Source organism: Phoca vitulina, unplaced genomic scaffold, assembly GCF_004348235.1.
Source record: "Phoca vitulina isolate PV1807 unplaced genomic scaffold, GSC_HSeal_1.0 scaffold11, whole genome shotgun sequence".
In the NCBI taxonomy this organism is placed as follows: Eukaryota; Metazoa; Chordata; class Mammalia; order Carnivora; family Phocidae; genus Phoca; species Phoca vitulina.
The window spans coordinates 27,180,239-27,194,656 of record NW_022589714.1 but is presented as its reverse complement, the minus strand read 5'-3'; the positions used below and the strand labels follow the sequence as shown (position 1 = coordinate 27,194,656).

The 14,418-nt window shown below is 38.5% G+C and overlaps 1 protein-coding gene across 2 annotated transcripts in view; it reads left to right on the top strand.

Moving 5' to 3' along the window:
• The window catches only part of ZNF451 (zinc finger protein 451), a 95,764-nt gene that overhangs the window by 20,347 nt on the left and 60,999 nt on the right, over positions 1-14,418 (top strand). The gene's annotated exons all lie outside the window — the stretch shown is intronic.

Sequence of the window (14,418 nt, the reverse complement as noted above, 5' to 3'; positions counted from 1 at the left end):
GGCATGTGGAACGTTGTGTCTGGTTTCAGAACTGTAAGGAACAGCCTTTATGGGGGACAGTTGGTGAAGATTAAGTTGAAGAAAGGATAAATTACCCACGAAAATGTATTGGTTCCTAGCTATTCAAAGTGTACCAAGTTTGTGTGGCTATTATTTGTAAGGTTATAGAAGTCGTCTGTCTAGAGTTCGCTTTGTACCAAAATCCCCTGTGACCATCTAGAGCAATTCTTTTTCTTCTCTGAACTGAGACAAAGGAAGGCTTTCAGTCAGTGCACCTCTAGTCCCAGGGACAACTCAAGCAGTGAAAAAGAACTGAGACACTGGTAGAGAACAACTTTGAAGATGAACGGGATGATGACACTGAAGTGGAATGTGACAGACCATTATGGGTATACAGTTGCATACTTCAGGACCTCCTATTGGCATTCTGTCCTCAGTGTAGCTAAATGTGGCTCATTTCCCTGTACGTTGGCTTACAGATAATTTGAGGGTAGACTTGGGGAAAATTAAGGTATTTCTAAAAATGTTGCTTCATTGGAGTTTGGAGGTGTTGTATTGAAGACAGACCCGTGAACCTTGTGCCAGTGGTATCTCCAGCAGCACCCAAAACACATTTTGTCAACTTCCTGTTTGTTTTTTCTGTGATTTGAGTTTCTTTTCTTGCTTTTGTTGCCACTTTCACCTTTTCTCTTCATAATTCATCCTTTTTCTTTCTGTGCCAGAGTTATAGCAGTGGCACTCAGGGTTAAAGTTATATTCCCCTTTGCAACTTCAGAGATACTTAAAAATTCTCAACTTCCAAATGTTTTTGTTTTGTTGTGTTTTTGTTTTTGTTTTTTATGGTCCTGTACTGAAGGAGAATCAAAGTCATTCTTCCTAGGAGGGGATTTTTGTAAGTATAGATATTGGCAATTTACCCAAAAGACAATACAGGAGGAAGAATCTTATTTAATAGGTTTGGTGGTACTAGCCTTCTTAACTGAGTAAAGTACTTTACAGAACGGGGGATATCTGTATGTATGTTTTTTTAAGTTTGCCGTATAAAGCAGATGTTCTGTGTACTTTGTATTTGTAAACAATAACCAGTTGGGGTGGGAAGATGATTGCTTTGTACAAAAGGGTTGTTTCCTGGTTCCAAAGCTTTGCTGCTGGAGATGGTAAATAAATATTGTACTGCTTTGCTGTGTTTATCCCTTCTGCTCTCTCTGTATTTGAATATAAAATACTTGAGAAAAATTGTTGCTTTTCAAAATGTTATTTTTGGGGGTGGTTTGAGCCATAAGTTGGGCAAAAGGGGCTTCTGGTAAACAGAACTTCTGGGAATGCAAACTATGGACCACAGCTTTAGGATGGGCAATAATAAGCAGGCTTTTAAATTTGAGTTTGTATGGAATAAAGCAGTTGTTTCAGGAATTCTATTCAAACCCAAGTGCACTGGTCAGATGGATAGCTATAATTAATGATTTACAAAGTTAATTCATTCCACTTGTGCAGTAGGTTGCTCCTTTGAGCTTTCTTTAAACTTGGGATCCCTTCTTTACACAGAAGATAAGGATAATGGCTAGAATAATCATTCTCCATTGGATGCCCCGCTGACTAGTTTGTGTCAGCTGACATTCGGGGAGATACTATAACAACAACAAATAAACCTCTGCCTTGGATTATTCTCTATATCCCCTCTCCCTGTCCCTCCCCCATACCTCCTACAAAATTCATCTTAACTTATTACTGGCTATTCTGTAGCCAGAAAAGTGCTTTTGGTGAGTCAGATAGGGAACTGGGTTGTTGTGATCACTTCTCTGGATAACTCTTTTTATAGAGTATTTTCTCCTAGCTTATATCACCCTGTACAGAAGTGAAAGTCCATTTCAAAGGGAAGATCCTTTGACTATATTCGTATTTCCATTTAAAAAGTAATGTTGTATAATGCCAAATTTGATAGTTACTCAAAAGCTAAAGTGCTTTTTAGAGATAAGCAGTGATTTTAAAATAAAAAGTTGCTCGTTATAAAAAAGGCTCAAAATGGGGCACCTGGGTGGCTCAGTCAGTTAAGCGGCTGCCTTCAGCTCAGGTCATGGTCCCAGGTCCTGGGATCGAGCCCCGCATCAGGCTCCCTGCTCGGCAGGAACCCTGCTTCTCCCTCTCCCACTCCCCCTGCTTGTGTTCCCTCTCTTGCTGTGTCTCTCTCTGTCAGATAAATAAATAAAATATTTAAAAAAAAAAAAAAGGCTCAAAATGATATAATGCCACAAACTATTGTAAAATGATAATTTCCTCTGTGAAACCCTGCTTTTTTTCAGTATTGTGCATCTAGAAATTGCTTTACAAAAGCAGAATTACTCCTTTAATTTTGCATTTCCTTTGACTTGATCTTGGCAAATATTTTTAGAAAACTGGTTTAGCTAGTTTATGGCAGTTAAGAAGTGACTTAGAAGCTCAACTTTTGGCTGAGCAGATGAAGGGTAAAATTAAAATGAAAGGTATGCCTGGTATTTAATATTTGAAAAATATTTATTCATGAGACCTTAAAAAAGTTTATTAAACAGATTATAGCCCATTTTCTCAGCATTCAGTACCAAGCCCAGTTCTTTACTACCACAGGGGAGTTGGCAAGTATATGGCACTTGGCTTCTTAAACCATAATACTCTGAAGGATTGAGAGTGAATGGTTCAAGAAACAGGCATTTGTAGATGAATTCCAGAAGAAAGCCCACCTGTGAAATTCTAGTTCTAGTAAAAATTACTTTTGAGACATTATTAGCTTCCATGCAAATAAGTATATTAAACAATGAGAAATTACCTTGGTCATTGGAAAAGTTAAGAGTCTTTTAGTCTTATATCCCAAACAGGAAAAGAGAAAGGTCAGGTATAGCAGAATAAGCTAATATTTTTAAGTTTCAATTTTTAATTTGCCTAATTGTACTTTTTAATAATTTAAGTACACTTAAAAATACAAATGAGTATGTGTACTTTGCAGTTTGTTTTAAGCATATATGTATTTAAAGAAAAATACAAAATTTTAAGTATGTTTTAGCTAAGTGCTTTTGGTTTAAAATAGTCATGGTGTTTGACATCAAAACTATGTAAAATATATTTTCCCAATAGTCATTAAGGCTGTTGAATTGAATGTGACTTGCCTTGGTTATGATTAATATCTCTTTCTGTTAGGTTTGGAAAATAATGTAGCCTAGTCATTGGATTTCTAGAGAGAAAAAGCTGGAGAGGGAAAAAAAGTTAAATACAATTTACTAACAGATTATTTTCCTTCTAGATATAAAATTTCCATCTACCTTTATGAAGGATAAATGTTAAACTTATATTTTTGTAAGGGATTAATTTAAATCAAATCCATTATTCCCAAACAAAAGAGTGAGATCCTCAGTACTTTTTGTCATTATTCCATCTTGTTGGTTACAAATTGAATTTGTTAGTTTTATTACATGTGCTGATTGTAGAAATACTAGAAAATGAAAAAAAGAAAAATTCTCCAGACAGAAAAACTACTGTTAACATTTTGATTTCTAGCCTTCTAGATTTTACTTACGTATTTTAATAAAAGACAAGATTATTTTCACTTAAATATAAGTGAGGGAAAGAAAACATTGAAATATATACAGATTATAGGTTCATTGATTAGTGGTATTTTGTGCTGTTTTGTCATTAGTCTGTTGATACTGTATGATTTATTTTACAGTTCACATAGCAAGTAGATCAGTTTCACATTAATGTTAAAAATTTTAATAGTTTCCAGGAAATATTTGTTAGCTCCTTAAACTTGATTAGTAAGTGAAAGTATTAATTACTTTGGTGAAAATTTTGTCTAAATATGGAATTTGCATTGAATGTGACTCCTGTTATGATCAGGATTTTGAGTTCATGGTCAGAACCAATTTTAAGTTCAACTGAACTGATTTCAAGTTTGAGGTGTTATTGGTCTGTAGCAAAAAGAAAAATCAGGGTGGTGCAGCTAGTTTTTTATAAGATAAATTTGTTTAGTATGAGACTACTAAGGGAAATTTTAAAGTATTAGTTTGAGGTGTTGTAGCTTACTCTTTAGAAATCATGGTGACCATTGATACTAGTTCCTTAAAAAATGCCCTTACATGGGTGGCCTGGGTGGCTCAGTTGGTTAAGGGTCTGCCTTCAGCTGGGGTCACGATCCCAGGGTCCTGGGATCGAGCCCCATGTAGGGCTCCCTGCTCAGTGGGGAGTCTGCTTCTCCCTCTCCCTCTGCCTGCCAGGCCACCTGCTTGTGCTCTCTCTCTCAAATAAATAAGTAAAATCTTTAAAAAAAAAAAAAAATGCCCTTACTTGACAAAATAAGGGAATCCTATGCCAGGCTTTCCTTTTCCTTTTGCCCCCAGTTAGGTTGACCCATTGAATCCCATCATTCCAGATTAGATCCATAGGAAAGCCCTCTTCCTTTCCTTCCCAAGTTATACCTGCTTCTAGACTTGGAATTTTTGCTGTGACTCTACCACACCACATTAAACCTTAAACATTTTGTCCTCAAGAAGAAAAGAATTCGGGCGCCTGGGTGGCTCAGTTGGTTAAGCGACTGCCTTCGGCTCAGGTCATGATCCTGGAGTCCCGGGATCGAGTCCCACATCGGGCTCCCTGCTCAGCGGGGAGTCTGCTTCTCCCTCTGACCCTCCTCCCTCTCATGCTCTCTGTCTCTCATTCTCTCTCTCTCAAATAAATAAATAAAATCTTTAAAAAAAAAAAAAAAAAGAAGAAAAGAATTCTTGCTTACTTTCACCTGTATAGGCATACCTTGGAGATACTACGGGTTTGGTTCCAGACCACAAATACTTTATTGCTAAAAAATGCTAACCATCTGAGTTTTTGGTGAGTCTTAATCTTTTTGCTAGTGGAAGGTCTTGCCTTGATGTTGATGGCTTCTGACTGACCAGGTTGGTGGTTGCTGAAAGTTGGGGTGGCTGTGGCAATTTCTTAATATAAAACAATAGTGAAGTTTGCCACATCGATTAACTCTACCTTTCAGGAATGATTTCTCTAGCATAGTAGTGTTCTACATCCTTTATTGTCACTTCAACAATCTTCACAGCATCCTCACAGGGAGTAGATTCTATCTCAAGAAACCTCTTTGCTCATCCATAAGAAGCATTTCCTCATCTGTTCAAATTTTATTATGAGCTTTCAGCAACTCGGTCACATCTCAGGCTTTACTTCTAATTCCATTTCTCAGCAATTGCTATTTCTACCACATCTACAGTTACTTCCTCCATGGAAGTCTTGAACCCCTCAAAGTCATCCATGAGGTTGGAATCAACTTTTTCCAAACTCTATTAATGTTGATACTTTAACCTCTTCCCATGAATCATGAATGTTCTTAATGGCATCTAGAATGGTAAATCCTTTCTGGAAGGTTTTCATTTTTCTTTGCCCAGGTCTTTCAGAGCAATCACTATCTGTGGCAGCTTACATTCTTACAGAGAAATAATAAGACTTAATAATAAGATATATATAATAATATATTATAATAATAATAAGACTTGAGAATTAAAGTTGTTCCTTGATCCATGGCCTGCAGAATGTTGTGTTAGCAGGCATGAAAACAACATTCTCTCACTGTACATCTCCATCAGAGCTCTTGGGTGACCAGTCCATTGTCAATGAGCTGTCAAATTTTGAAGGAATGTTTGTTCTAAGCAGTAGGTCTCAACAGTGGGCTTAAAATATTCAGTGAACCATCATGTAAACAGATGTGCTCTCATCCTGGCCTTATTCCATTTATAGAGCAGAGGCAGAGTAGACTTAGCATAATTCTTAAGGGCCCTAGGATTTTCAGAATGGTCAATGAGCATTGGTTCCAACTTAAAAAAAAGTCACCAGCTGCATTGGCCCCTAACAAGAGAGTCAGCCTGTCCTTGTAAGTTGGTTTTTTTGTTTTGTTTTGTTTTTAAGATTTTATTTATTTATTTGACAGAGACGCAGCGAGAGAGGGAACACAAGCAGGAGGAGTGGGAGAGGGAGAAGCAGGCTTTCCGCTGAGCAGGGAGTCCGATGTGAGGCTCGATCCCAGGACCCTGGGATCATGACCTGAGCCAAAGGCAGACGCTTAACGCCTGAGCCACCCAGGTGCCCCTGTCCTTGTAAGTTTTGAAGCCAGGCATTGACTTCTCTAGCTATGAAAGTCCTAGATAGCATCTCCTTTCCAATAGAAGGCTGTTCCATCCATATTGAAATTCTGTGGCTTAGTGCAGCCACCTTCATTAATTCTCTTGGCTAGAGCTTCTGGGTAACCTGCTGTAGCTTCTACCTCAGCACCTGCTGCTTCATCTTGTACTTTGATATTATGAGACAACTTTTCCTAAGCCTCATGAATCAACTTCTGCTAGCTTCAAACTTGCCTTTTTCCTTACCTCTCTCAGCCATCACAGAATTGAAGAGTTAGGGCTTTGTTCTGGATTGGATTTTGGCTTAAGGGAATGTTGTAGCTGGTTTGATCTGTCCAAACCACTAAAACGGTCTTATATCAGCAGTAAGGCTGTTTTGCTTTCTTATCATTCATGTGTTCACTAGAATAGCACTTGTAATTTCCTTCAAAAACTTTTCCTTTGCATTCACAATTTGACTGGTGCAAGGGGCCTAGCTTCCAGCCTGTCGTGGTTTTCAATATGCTTTTCCCACTAAGCTTAATCATTTCTAGCTTTTAAAGTGATAAATGTGTGTGCAACTCTTCCTTTCACCTGAACACTTAGAGGCCATCATCAGGTTATTGATTGCCCTAATTTCAATATTTATATCTCAGGAAATAGGGAGGCCTAAGGCAGGGGAGTGAGACAAGGGAATGGCGAGTCAGTGGAGCCATCAGAACACACACAATGTTTATGCAGTCTTACATGGGTGCAATTCATGGCACCCCAAAACAATTACAATACTAACATCAAAGATCACAGATCGTTATAACAAATATAATAATGAAAATTTTTGAAATATCTTAATTACCAAAATGTGACACAGGCATGAAGTGAGCAAATGCTGTTGGAAAAATCGTGCCAACAGACTTGCTGGATGCAGGGTTGCCACAGACCTTCAATTTGTAAAAAATGCAGTATCTGCAAAGTGCAATAAAATGAGGTATGCCGGGGCGCCTGGGTGGCTCAGATGGTTGAATGTCTGCCTTTGGCTCAGGTCATGATCCCAGGGTCCTGGGATCGAGTCCCGCATCGGGCTCCCTGCTAGGCGGGAAGCCTGCTTCTCCCTCTGCCTCTGCCTCTCTCTCTCTCTCTGACTCTCATGAATAAATTAAAAAAAAAAAAAATGAGGTACGCCTGTACATGCTTAACTTTCATGGATATGTGTACTCAGATTTAACCAGTATTCTTAATCTGACTGCCATTTGAAGGACACAACCCAGATTTGCTTTCTACAACCCGAGTTTTAGATTTAAAGAATGTAAAGAATAGGGGTGCTTGGGTGGCTCAATCGGTTAAGCATCTGCCTTCGGCTCAGGTCATGATCTCAGAGTCCTGGGATCCAGCCCCACATTGGGCTCCCTGCTCAGTGGCGAGTCTGCTTCTCCCTCTCCCTCTCTACTTGTGCTCCCACTCTCTCTCTTTTTCTCTCTCTCAGATAAATAAATAAAATCTTTTTTAAAAAATGTAAAGAATATACTGGAGGATATAAGAAGTCATAATGTCCAAGGTGAGCACAGACAGGATCATAGAGGCCATATTAGCCTGGCTTCTGAGGTTCTGGAACAGCTTTTCTTTCTGTACCCCATGTGACCCTCATTTTGTAACCTTCCAACTCCTGATCATCCACAGATTTTTTTGTGTCAGACTATTATTTTAATCATATCATTTTTTTTTATTAAAACCGTTATTTTTTAAAATTTTTTCATAGTTACTGAATTAGAATTTGCCTTTTAATGTTTTCTGACTTCACAACTTTCTCCTTAATTCTGTGAGGATCCCACACAACTTCCCCAATGGGAGGGGAGAGGTTATGGAAGAAAAATTGATGCAGGGAGTGATCTAAAATAGAGGCAAATAGACTCTCTCCTCCCCAGTATGTTTCTTAAGACTTTCCTATCCTTCTCCCCAAAAATAACTGAGTGAATAGCATTTTCTTACAGCTCATTTGCTATCACTGTGGACTCAATAGTATTCTTTAATAGTATCTAATATGGAAGTTAATACAGGGTGACCACAGCATGTGTTTCAAGAAGAATGACTGAAAATCCTATAGCTGCTAACATTTTATTTTTACCATTCTTACATTGAGAGCCAATTCCATTTCTAGCTTGAGAATTTACAGTCTGAAAGTCTGACCTTAGAAAAGCTCTAAGGACCTAAATGCTTATTAATACAACAGGCTTTGGGGAAGATTGGCAAATCTAAGAAGAACAGTCCTAGAATTTTGTAATTTCACATTAAATTACAGTTCAGTATTTTGACACTAATGGAATAGTGGAAAACTCCCAAACCTAAGACTATGGTGTCCCCTTTTCATCTTAATTCTACAGGAAACATTTAAGACACTTTCATCTAGGCTGAAACGAGTTCACTTTCTGCCCATATTCCTGACAAATAATAGTATAGCTTTGGTTCTGCAGTTGAATTAGTAACAAGGTGGCCTGCAGTGTTTTCCCCCTTGCCTTCTGATAAGTTAAAATTTGTTTCTGAACATACTGATTCCTTGAATTACCTATTATACTTCTATGCAAAATAAGGCCTTCTGTGACCTAATAGGTAAAATCCCTAGGATATATTTCAATATCCATGATCTCTGTTTTTCCAATGTGTATATGTTCTCTCAGAACCACAGAACTATATAATTTAGTAAGATCTAGAGGCTTCCCCTCATCTTGGATCACTAACAGTGGAAATCCAAGGGATTTAGCTTTCTGGAGAGAGTGAGTGTTCATAAATAACCCATTACTTGTACCTGGCTTTAACCAGCAACCTTGATTCCAAAACCTAAGTTGTGATGGAAAAATAATCATATGAGTATCATCCCCTGCCTCATATAATAATTTTTCCCCATTTTAGGAGAAAACATTTATATTAAGTACTTCATTTTTCTCATAAATGGTGGCGTTTCAAGGTTGAAGTTCATTCTTTCTCTAGCTCTACCATTCATTCCTTTTTATCTACTCCTAGTAAATTGTCTTTCTAATTACATGCTTTCCATATAGGTAGCCAGAGGATTTTTGTTCTGTTTTATTTTCGTTTTTGTATTTAAGAAGAAAATAGAAACTTTCCCCATGGAGGAAGAAGAGAAGGAAACCAAACTCAGTTTTAAATGTCTTTTTGAATTCAGTATCAGAGCTGTTAGGTCTTTTGAGCCCTTCAAAGTCGTGAAAGATGATAAATAGATCAGAATTAGTTGGGAATCACAGAAGTAATCTTTTTTATTAACATAACCAGATAGTTAATTAAAAGATAACGTAGGCTACTGATAGCTAAATATGAGGAAAATAATTTTAGCAAACAGTAATACCAGCAGGTTTTGCTTATTTGACCGCCAAAGAGTAATGTTCTAGGGCCAGAGATTAATTTTAGAATGAAGTTGAAGAGATTTAAACAAATGTTTTAATGTTGATTAAAGGGCTAAATAATTTATCTTCCAAGTCTATGAGTACAGTTTGAAGGGAGTAAAGTTCTTATCTAAGGGGCGGCTGGGTGGCTCATTCGGTTAAGCGTCTGCCTTTGGCTCAGGTCATGATCCCAGGGTCCTGGGATCTAGCCCCACATCAGGCTCTCTGCTTAGCAGGGAGTCTGCTTCTCCCTCTGCCCTTACCCCCATGCCCCCTCCCCCCCCCCCCCCCCCCAATCCATAAAATCTTCAAAAAAAAAAGTTCATACTTAAATTTTGTGACAAGTTGGGGCGCCTGGGTGGCTCAGTCGTTAAGCGTCTGCCTTCGGCTCAGGTCATGATCCCAGGGTCCTGGGATCGAGCCCCACATCGGGCTCCCTGCTCAGCGGGAAGCCTGCTTCTCCCTCTCCCACTTCCCCTGCTTGTGTTCCCTTCTCTCTCTCGCTGTCTCTCTCTCTCTGTCAAATAAATAAATAAAATCTTTAAAAAAAAAAATTTTGTGACAAGTGAATTACTAAAAATTTTTCCCTTTGGATATATGTAATCTCTGTGTTTCAAACTTTTAGTTTTCATTTAGTTTTGTGTCCAGAGTATATTTATAATTTATAATGTAAAGCAGAGAATCATTAATTGTGTTTTAAAGGAAACTTTAAAAAGAATAAATATTATGTAAAGTCTTCCTGAATGAGTATAACTCCAGAAGTATTTCAGGGGCGCCTGGGTGGCTCAGTCGTGCTCAGGTCATGATCCCAGAGTTCTGGGATCGAGCCCCGCATTGGGCTCTCTGCTCAGCGGGGAGTCTGCTTCTCCCTCTCCCACTCCCCCTGCTTGTGTTCCCTCTCTCACTGTGTCTCTCTTTGTCAAATAAATAAAACCTTAAAAAAAAAAATATTTCAGAATGGTTGTTTTGTGGTGGCCTAGGAAAAAGTAAAATGATAGTAGAACCATAAATTCAAAGGTAGCTCTTCCTGGATTAGGATTACTTTAGTTAATCCAAAACATGGCCGCCTTTCTATCCCCAGAATATTGTGATCCAACAATGTATTTTTATAGGTAAACCCTAATTTATACTTTTGTCTACCTCATGCGTTATTATGACCAAGCATGACTTTTGCTAGAGTTTAAAACCTAAAGAATGGGGGCGCCTGGGTGGCTCAGTCATTAGGCATCTGCCTTCGGCTCAGGTCATGATCCCAGGGTTCTGGGATCAAGCCCCGCATCCGGCTCCCTGCTCAACGGGAAGCCTGCTTCTCCCTCTCCCACTCCCCCTGCTTGTGTTCCCTCTCTTGCTGTGTCTCTCTCTGTCAATTAAATAAATAAAATCTTTTAATAAAAAAAAAAACCTAAAAATGTATCTGTGTCAGGAAAAATAACATACTCTAGGCCCATGTTTAAATATTATTAACTTCCTTAAATTAAAAGATTCTTTTAGGATCTACTCTAAATTTTCTTCTCAAGGTAGCATCAACGTTTGAAGTAGATAATATTTTTGTCTTCCCAAAGAGTACATTTAATTTGCTTTTAAAACAGGTAAATGTACCTTTACTAAAGGATTGGAGCTCAGATAAATAGCTTTTTGTGACTCATTTCTAGTAAGCTGCATTGTCCTGTGACTTGTAAAAGAATATTTTGAAGTTAGGAGAATGTCATCTATTAACCTGGTACAAGGGTGTAGGCTGACCAAGTAGTGGGAAAGTGAGTTGGAACTACTTGCACCCAGAGTAATTCTGTGAGTATTTCTTATTGCAAAGATGTAGCCTCATACTGAAAATACCATTTTGGCCTTTTTATATGTATACTCACTTCTGTGTAAGTTTTGTGTACTTGGAAAATCACACCTGTTGTTTGACATGGTTTCTGCAATTCTGTCCCACTGTAGATAAAATTTGGGTTGTACATACATGACTGATTTGCCTAAAGAGTGTATTTTAGGTAGTAACCCAGTCTTTCTAGTTGAAAAAGATTTTAATAGACTATTGTTTAGAGAAGTTTTAGGTTTACATTAAAACTGAGAGGAAGGTATAGAGATTTCCAATATACCTCCTGCCTCTACACATGCATAGCTTCCTTCCTTATCAACGTCCCCCAAAGTAATGTTTGTTTTAATCAATGAGCCTACAGTGATACATCATTATCACCCTAAGGGTTCACTGTTGATGTGTTGTACATTATGTAGGTTTGGACAAATTTATGATGTTTTTTTTTTTTAAGATTTTATTTATTTATTTGACAGAGAGAGAACGCACAAGTAGGCAGGGCAGCAGGCAGAGGCAGAGGGAGAAGCAGGCTCCCCGTTGAGCAGGGAGCCTGATGTGGGACTCCATCCCAGGACCCTGGAGTCATGACCTGAGTCGAAGGCATATGCTTAACCAACTGAGCCACCCAGGCACCCCAGGTATCCACCTTTATAGTGGACATATATCATACAGAATAATTTTACTGCACTAAAAATCCTCTGTACTCTGCCACTCATCCCTTCCTCCCCCCAACCCTAGGCAACCACTGATCTTTTTTACTGTAACCATAGTTTTGCCTTTTCCAGAATGTCATATAGTTGGAATCATGCAGTATGTGGACTTTTCAGATCGACTTCTTTCATTTAGTAATATGTATTTAAGTTTCCTCCGTGTCTTTTCATAGCTTGATGGCTCATTTGGGTGGTGGTGGGAGGGAGAAGGGCAGAGGGAGAGAGAATCTTAAGCAGGCTCCATGCCCAGCATGGAGCCCAAGGCTGGGCTGGATTTCACAACCCTGAGATTATAACCTGAGCCAGAATTAGGAGTCGGACGCTTAACCAACTGAGCCACCCGGGTGCCCGTTGATGGCTCATTTCTTTTTAGCACTGAATAATATTCCATCATCTGGATGTACCACAGTTTATCCATTCATCTACTAAAAAACATCTTGGTTGCTTCCAAGTTTTGGCCATTATGAATAAAGCTGCTATAAATATCTAATTACATAGGTTATTTCACCCCTAACTACTGTTTATTTGCATGTTGTTTTCTTAGAAATGTCATGTCATCTGTGAACAAAGAGGGTTTTATTTCTTCCTTGATTTGCATTTTGGTGTCTCACATTGATTGGGGGAAATTCTCAGCCATTATTGCTTCAAATATTCTGTTACTTTCTCTCTTTCTCCTGGTGTTTTCATTATGCATATATAACATTTTTTGTAACAGTTCCTAGATATTCCATTTTGTGTTTTTTCAATCCTTTTGTTTTGTTTTTCAGTTTGGGAAGTTTCTGTTGACATACCCTCAGGCACAGGGAGTGTTTCTTCAGCAGTGTGCAGTCTACTGATGGGGCTATCACAGGCATTCTTAATTTCTGTTACAGTGTTTTTGATTTCTAGCATTTCTTTTTGGTTCTTTCTTTGGATTTCTATCTCTCTTACTTCTATTACACATCTGTTCTTTCACGTTGTCTACTTTTTCCATTAGAGCCCTTAGCACATTAATCAGTTGTTTTGAATTCCTTATCTTGATCATTCCAACATCCCTGTCATGTCTGCCTTTCTATGCTTGCTCTGACTCTTCATACTGTTTTTCTGCCTTTTAGTATTCCTTGTATGTTTTGGTTGAAAGGTAGACATGATGTATTAGGTAAAAGGGGCTGTGGTAAATGGGCCTTTACAAAGTAGTGGTAAGGTACAGGGAAGTGGTAGCACTCTGTAGTCCTGTGATTAAGCCTCAGTCTTGTTGAGCTTATGCCCCTGGACTGTGACCTTCAGCACTGATTCTCAATCCCTTCTTTTAAGCGGGAAGGATGGCTAGAGTGGCCTGGAATTGTGAATTTCCATTCTCCCAGGTTAGTTAGGCTCCAATAAAATTCCTACAACCGGGGTACATTCTGGTAAAATAGTTTTTGTTGAGGGCATGTCTTGTTAAGAAGAACAGAATGCTCTGGCATATTTAAAAATGCTTACTTTTCCTCTCCCCCGGCTGGAAGCGTGAGGGGATGTTTCTCCAGTTTTTACTGTGAGAACCTGGTAGAACTCTGGGAGATAAACTCACAGAAGTGTGAGGGCTCTCCGTGACTGGGTCATCTTGTGGTTTTTAACTCTTAGACTTATCCCATTGAGTGTCCAGCAATTCATCAGTTATAGTTCAGGTTCTTCCTCAATACTGGTTTCTGCTGAGGTTTCCACTCATGGGTTTCTGCTCCATTAACTTGTGATCCTCTGCCTCTTCCCCTCTGTCTCTCTTTTTTGGAGCACCGGTTTACACTGTAACCTCACTTTTCCAGTCTAAGAAAGAGATCTAAGAAGAGCTGTTGACTTCTTGGTTTGTTCAGCTTTTTACTTGTCAGGATAGAGTAGAGAGATGGTGGACCAGAAACTGGAAGTTAGATCTATTTCTTTAAATCATTTTCTCTTAAATAAATATTGTTCTGGCATTACTGAAAAACCAAAACCAAGGATGTTTGTACTGTTAGACCTTTTAGGGGGGGACTAATGGCTTAATGGCATTACCTTATAGACTCAGAGCAAAGCAACACCAAACCCTTCAGTATCCAGATGATTATAAAGTAAATAAAGATGATAAATTGTCTTAGCAGTTAGTGTATCTAACATTTTGAAAACCACAGATGCTGGTGGAAAGTTGGCTGACCTACAAAATACCATATAAAGTATAAAATACATAAGACACCTTCTTAGAAATTTGCTGATGATAAAAATAAATGGTTCCTGGCACATCTGGCTGGCTTAATCGGAAGAGCATGTGACTCTTGATCGCAGGGTCCTGATTTTGAGCCACACGTTGGGGGTAGAGGTTACTTAAATAAGTAAACTTAAAAAAAAAAAAAAAAGGTAAATGGTTCTTTAGCACAATAACTCTTTAGTAAATG